This window comes from Mesoplodon densirostris, chromosome 4, assembly GCF_025265405.1.
Source record: "Mesoplodon densirostris isolate mMesDen1 chromosome 4, mMesDen1 primary haplotype, whole genome shotgun sequence".
In the NCBI taxonomy this organism is placed as follows: domain Eukaryota; kingdom Metazoa; phylum Chordata; class Mammalia; order Artiodactyla; family Ziphiidae; genus Mesoplodon; species Mesoplodon densirostris.
In genome coordinates, this window is record NC_082664.1 from 154,612,044 (window position 1) to 154,619,867 (window position 7,824).

A 7,824-nucleotide genomic window follows, 5' to 3' on the forward strand; every position below is an offset into this window, starting at 1 on the left:
ATCATTGGGGTGTATGTGCGGTGAGGCCTGGATGTGTGGGAGTTGGAAATGCAGGAGGGTGGACCTTGTGGATAGGCTTCCCAGTCCTCATGAAATGTTTAGGTTTTTAAATTCATAATAAAACTTACAATTATCTGTGTGCTGCCACTAATTGTCAGAATTTGTGATCTTGGGTGCATTTTTTTCTGCATGAAGAATAACAAGAGCTTTGTTAAAGGCAGCCAGGCTCTAGGGCTTTACAGAAGTCAACATCCTTTAAAGTTTTTATTTAACCCTACATACAAATATGCAAACAATGAACTGCTGGTTCGGACAGTTAGAGGGGATGTGATGTCTGCCTGTCAGTTAGTGGGATTTGTGCAGAGCAGCAGCACGCTCCAGTGCTGAGGATGCAGTGGAGGAGTCAGGGCTGCCTGGCGGCCCACTAAGGTGTGGTGTCCAGCTCCTGGGTGCCCATTACAGTCTTCATACCCTGCTGTGGCCAGTTTGGGCTAATCTAAAAATCAGGGTGGGGCTTCCTTGGTGCAGTGATTAAGAATGGTGCAGTGATTAAGAATCCGCCTGCCAATGCAGGGGACATGGGTTCGAGCCCTGGTCCAGGAAGATCCCGCATGCCGCGGAGCAGCTAAGCCCATGCGCTACAACTACTGAGCCTGCACTCTAGAGCCTGCAAGCCACAACTACTGAGCCCATGTGCCACAAGTACTGAAGCCCACGCGCCTAGAGCTGGTGCTCTGCAACAAGAGAAGCCACCGCAGTGAGAAGCCTGCACACCGCAACGAAGAGTAGCCTCTGCTCGCCACAACTAGAGAAAGCCCATGCGCAGCATCAAAGACCCAGTGCAGCCAAAAATAAATTAATTAAATAAATTTATATACATATATTTATTTGTTTGTTTGTTTGTTTGTTTTTTGCGGTACACAGGCCTCTCACCACTGTGGCCTCTCCCGCTGCAGAGCACAGGCTCCGGACGCGCAGGCTCAGCAGCCATGGCTCACGGGCCCAGCTGCTCCACGGTATGTGGGATCCTCCCGGACCGGGGCACGAACCCGTGTGCCCTGCATCGGCAGGCAGACTCTCAACCACTGCGCCACCAGGGAAGCCCAATAATAAATCTTTTTAAAAATAAAAATCAAGGTGGTGGAGGGGAGTGCCTTCACCAGCCATCTTTTCTCATCTGCTGGTGTTTGGGTTGTTTTTTAAAGCCCCCTGGATGATTTCTAAATGTGAGAAACACTCCTCTAAATAGGCCCTGAAACAGTTTGGGGTGATTGCTGATGGGCTAATTGCTGTCCGTGTAAGGCATATACAGGATGCCTGGGACGCGAAGAAACTGCTTGGAGGAGCTGACAGTCTAACTGGGGAGACAGAACCTCACACAGTCGTGGGGCTAAACCTCAGTGCAGTAGCAACGAAGAAAGAAGAATGGGCAGAGCCTTCAGAAAGCTTCAGAAAGGAGATGGAACTTGGGTATCAGGAGGACCTGGCCTTTAGATTCCTCAGTACAGCCCTAGACCAGTGCCTCTCCAACTCCAGTGCACTGTGAACCCTGGGGATCTTGCCAAAATGCAGGGTCTGTTGTGGGGCCTGAGGCTCTGTGCTTCTAGCAGGTTCCCAGGAGCTGTCCATTGGAGGATAGCACTCAGGATTTCTGGCCTTAACCGCTCACCCCTTCCTTACACCTTCACCTCCTTCAGGGGCCGTCCCCTATGATCAGTTTACTGATTCATCACAAAAAGCACTTCTCTTTCTCTTTGGAGGTAAAGTGTGGTCTTACCTGCCTTTTCATTAGCAAATCATTTTTCTGGATGATTGTGCCATGTCAGGAAGGGCCTGTGTTGTCAGGAATCAGGATTTATACTCAGCCCCTGGCAGCACTGAAAAGGCCTCCCTGGCAGAGGCCAGCCTGCTGGGTGTCTGAGTGACACTTGCAGCTTCTGATGGAGGGGATAATGTTCAAAAAGCCAGGTGGGGGCTTCCCTGGTGGCGCAGTGGTTGAGAGTCCGCCTGCTGATGCAGGGGACACGGGTTTGTGCCCCGGTCTGGGAGGATCCCACATGCCGCGGAGCGGCTGGGCCCGTGAGCCATGGCCGCTGAGCCTGCACGTCCGGAGCCTGTGCTCCGCAACGACGGGAGAGGCCACAACAGTGAGAGGCCCGCGTACAGCAATAAAAAAAAAAAAAAAAAAAAAAAAAGCCAGGTGGTAACACTTTAGCTCTTGATAGTGGAGTAGGTACTTGGCGTGAGCTCAGAGTGGTGTCTGGTTTTCACTCAGGTTGGATTTCAATATTTTGATTGCTAGTGCTGTGTCCATCATCAGTTTGGGGGCATTTCCCTGATGGACCTCCCTACACCCTCCCCTCTCATGATTCATATTTCAAAGCTCCCTCATCTTTCAAAGCTCCCAACAGGAAAGGTTTACAATCCCATGACATGACCAAAGGACAAGACTGCAGAAAAGCCACAGCCATCCCAGAGGGCTACAGGCCCGTGAGCTGCCCCCTCCCCTGCCAGCTGGCTGATCCCCCACCCCCACCAACAACCGAGGAGGGAGGGAGGAGAGAGGAAGAAAAGTATCTCCTGAGAACCCTGCTCCACTCCAGGGACCCCTCACCCCAGCCTGGCCTTGCTCCACACTTCCCTGCCTGAGCTCTCCAAAGAAGTAAAACTGTCTGCAGATGACATGACGCTATATGTAGAAAATCCTAAAGGTGCTACCAGAAAACTACTAGAGCTCATCAATGAACTCAGTAAAGTTGCTGGATACAAAATTAATACACATAGAAATCTGTTGCATTTCGATATACTACCAATGAAATATCTGAAAGAGAAATTAAGGAAACAATCCCACTTACCATTGCATCAAAAAGAATAAAATACCTAGGAATGAGCCTACCTAAGGAGGCAAAAGACCTGTACTCCAAAAACTGTAAGTTGCTGATGAAAGAAACTGAAGACCATACAAACAGATGGAAAGAATGGAGGTGGAGGAATCATGCTCCTGGGCTTCAGACTATACTACAAAGCTACAATAAAACAGTATGGTACTGGCACAAAAATAGACATATGGATCAATGGAACAGGATAGAAAGCCCAGAAATAAACCCATTTGTGGTCAATCTACAACAAAGGCAAGAATGTACAGTGGAGAAAAAAGTCTCTTCAATAAGTGTTGCTGGGAAAACTGGACAGCTACATGTAAAAGAATGAAATGAGAAAACCTCACACTATATACAAAAATAAACTCAAAATGGATTAAAGACCTAAATGTAAGACTGGGTACTATAAAACTCCTGGAGGAGAACAGGCAGAACACTGACATAAATCGCAGCAATATCTTTTTGGATCCATCTCCTAGAGTAATGGAAATAAAAATAAATGGGACCTAATTAAACTTAAAAGCTTTTGCAAAGGAAACCATAAACAAAACGAAAAGACAATCTACAGACTGGGAGAAAATATTTGCAAATGATGTGACCGACAAGAGATTAATTTCCAAAATATACAAACAGGTCATATAGCTTAATATCAAAAATTAAATCAAAGAACCCCAATCAAAGAAAGTCATGGCTTCTTTATCTGAATGACCAAGATGTTCTTTCACACTTCGTAGAACCCAGATTAAAACATAAGTCCATCAGATCAATGGAAGCAATTTTAAAAATAGAGGGATAGAAATTTCATTTGTATATACATGGGGAAAAAGTGTTACATCTTTTTAAAGATCAGAATTTTGCAAATTTTATGGATGGTAAAAACTGTTCCATTTTCCATGTACTCCCTTAGGTTTACCAAATCAAACTCTCTACAATGAGTATGTCTAACACTGAGCTGTTTTAAATTCTTATTTCCCCATCGTCAGTGACCAAGTGCAGAGCTCATTAGGAGGTCAACTCTAATCCACCCATGGACATAGCAGCCTTGACTACTGATGTTCAAGCTAGACACCATCAGCAGAACCACATCTCCTCACATGGGTGAATTTCTACTAGTAATCATGGAAACGGGGAAATCAAAGGATATTCTCTATTGAGAATCAGAGTTGTAGATCCCTATCATGGGTTCATTACTTTGAATGTTTGACCCAAAACACATCTATTGCACCATGTCCAATTCTACTATCTTTATAAGATGCAGCCTTACAGTGAAAGAAAAACAGGTGTAACAGCAATATCTCATCCTCTCTGAAGCCCGTAGAGTCAGAAGTTTTAAAAGCAAAAGAAAATCATACTTTTCCTGAACAAACAGAGTAGAGGCATTTAAATTTAAATTTAAATTTGGAGTCTGTTCCATCCCTTAACTGTCATGTATACTCTTTCCACATAAGCCTGAATTTAGGATGTGTTGTTCAGAGATTGTATTGTGATGAATGAAGTATTTTTTATTCTTTAAAAATTATTACTAATTTGTTAAAAAGTGATGGAGTGAGCATAATACTAAATTTCATGATTTTTTTTTTACCAGAATACTGAGATGGACCACCTTGAAGTCCAGTTTCTTCATGAGAGTCTTTATTCAGTGATAGCATTAACTTCCCTATAAAGCAAATAATCCCCACAAAAGAAATGTTAAAAAGATGACTCATGGGCCTCCCTGGTGGCGCAGTGGTTGAGAGTCCGCCTGCCGATGCAGGGGATACGGGTTCGTGCCCCGGTCTGGGAGGATCCCATATGCCGCGGAGCGGCTGGGCCCGTGAGCCATGGCCGCTGGGCCTGCGCGTCCGGAGCCTGTGCTCCGCAACGGGAGAGGCCACAACAGTGAGAGGCCCACATACTGCAAAAAGAAAAAAAAAAAAAAAAAAAAAAAAAAAAAAAAAAAGATGACTCATGCTCTCTGACTAAAAGAAAGCAAGGCAAACTGAGCACTTAGATATCAGTGTAATAAATTATATACATGAATCTTACTGCAGCATTGTTTATAATAGTGAAACTGGATGTCATCAAATTTCTATCAAAGAAGGAATAATTAGACAAATCATGGTATAAAAAATAATTAGGAATTAAGAATGAAGGGAAGAAAGATTATTAATAACAATTGAATAAAGCAAAGCTTTCACAGGGAAATAAAGGAACAAAAAACGACAATTCACACTTCATTTCTGGTTCAACATGTGAAGAATTTGGAAGTTGCCATTCTAACAACAAGTGAAAAACTAAACAAACTGAAAATCAGTAAATTTTGTTAGATCTATCAGAGAATTGAGGTCACAGGCAAATTGCCGGCCCCCAAATCAGAGAGACAGGTAGATACAAAGAATCTCATTTACTGAAGCAGAAATGTGCAAGCAGAAACCTCCATGGACACCAGAGAGGAAACCTGAACCGCGATTGACAAATTGCTGGAGGCTCAGTGCAGCAAGTATGAGTTACAGACTCCAGGGGGGCCCAGTGTTAGGGAGGGGTCCTCCAGTTTTGTGAGTCTTAGCTTCAGAATTCCTACCAGGTTCTCACTCTGAAAAATTGGAGACAGTGTGCTGCACATCCAGCAGGGGAACAAGAAACTGTTTTGAAATAGGCCCACAACATTTTATTCTTCTTAATGAAGCCTGCCCTCGAGAGAATCTATTTTACCAGCCCCTAAACAACTGGGGATTTAACAGAACATAACTGACCTGAAGGAAGAGAAATACCAAAATCCAGCCCTCTCTAGAGAAACTATATGAATGTAATACATGTAAAGAAAGCAGTGGCTAGAGAGCAAACCTTCATCGAGACCAAAGAACTCATGCTACGTGCTCGCGTGGCTCTGCTCCGTGTCATCTTTCCTCTGGACTCGGGTTGATGGAGCAGTCTCTATCTGGATACTGCCTTTGCCAGGGAAAGAGGAAAATCATGCACTGGTTCTTAAGTGTGTGCTCACATTTCTTTCCCTGTTCATCAGCCCCTTTGCCCTGACTGGAGAAACAAAGGGCAGGGCTGTATAATCCTCCAGTGAGAGGAGAGCGACAGCAAAGTGCATTGAATGTGGGCGAATCATAATCCGGTTCCTATGCGGGCCTCTTACTGTTGTGGCCTCTCCCGTTGCAGAGCACAGGCTCCGGACGCGCAGGCCCAGTGGCCATGGCCTAGCCGCTCCGCGGCATGTGGGATCTTCCCGGACTAGGGCACGAACCCGTGTCCCCTGCATCAGCAGGCGGACTCTCAACCACTGCGCCACCAGGGAAGCCCCCGGAAGCCCCCAGGCTTAAGATTTTGATGTTTATCTTAGGAGCAGTGGAAAACCACTGAGTACGTTTTCCATTTTTAATAAATCACCCTGGCTGTAGTGAGAACAGCAGAGTGGATGTGGGGAGAAACATTAGGAGGTCATTTCAGTTTTCCCAGGACAAAGGATAGTACTTTAGACCAGGGCCCTGGCGGTGGAACTGGAGAGAAACCAATAGACTTAAAGACGGTAGGACCTAGTGCTGTGCAAGTGGAAGCAGAGGTGAGTGACCATATGGCCCCAGGAGGGTGGAAGAAACACAGCAGACCTGGCGTCTCATGTCTCACCAGCTGCAGCTCCAGTCTTCTGGAAAGACAGCTAATCCATTCTCTGTTCTTAGGTTCCCTGTTTTCTCATAAATCACCCTTCTTGCTAAAAAAAAAAAAAAAAAAAAAAAAAAGCATGAGCTAAATAAAGGAGGGAACAAATGGATTAATAGGGTGACCTGACAATAAGTGACAGAATGACCAGGGGTATTAATTCACATCCCCAAATGTTCAGAGTGAAGAGAAACTAGACTCGTCCAGAAGAAAACAGTCTCCCCGCTGAGCCTGCCTCACAGGGATCCCTCCCTTCCCCACCAACACATCAGGGGTCTCTGTTCTTCCAGGGAGCCATGACCAATTTCATCTGTGACAAAGAAAGGGAAGCAGAGAGGGAGGTGGATGATGGATGGACTCCATGGAACCTCCACACCATTCTCTCCTCCCCTCCATGTGGCCTCCCTCTATTTCCCTTTGAGAGCCCCAAACTTGACTTCAAGAGGGAGAACTTGGGAATCACAAATGCCCCAAAGGATCTTCTGGGGCAGCAGCAGCATTGGGCAAGCTCATAGGGACCTAGAGCTGGGGGTCTTCACAGGCACGGAAAGCACTGATCCTCCTCTGCCCTGGGTCCTCTCAGCATCCATGAAGGGGAAGGATTTAGATGCACAGCTGTGTGATTGTGGACTCACCTCAGCCCAGCTCTGCCGTGGGAGAGTTGTGGCTATTTTCCACAGTGCTCATCGGCTGACTCAGCTGGAGAGACATGTTCTAAGACCCAACCACAACATGTCAGAGCTGAGGGGGCTCCAGGACCTCATTTTCCCCAGTGCCTCCTCAGATGAGAAAGCAGAAGCCCAGAGAGGAGGAGGAATTCCTCAGGGCCACACGGTGGGTGGCAGAATGGGACTGGAAACTCACCTCCAGATGCTTCATCAGACAAAACTTGTTCCCTTTTGGAGGGTCCTGGGTGATACCCACTACTCAGAACAACTAACAGTCCTGAGAACCCATAGCAGCATGTAGTAGGTGCTCAGTGGATGTTTGTTGACTGAATAAATGATTGTAAAGGGACACAAAAAGCAATCCTTGAGGCTGGAAGGAGATCCCCAATCCTGTCTTCAAACAGGAAGTCTTGCTCCTTTTTGGTGTTGGTGGATGAAACGGGGCTTGGGAAGAGAAGAAATGCATCATGAATTCTTTTGTAAACAGAGGACAAAGGGATGTGGGAGGAGGATGTGAGCAGGTACCTCCCAGGAAACTGAGCACAGAGGACGCAGCAGCTGGTCCCTCACCCCTGCTCTCTCCGTATCACCCTGTCTCCCACCCCACACAAAGGGTGAACAGGGCTTCCCTG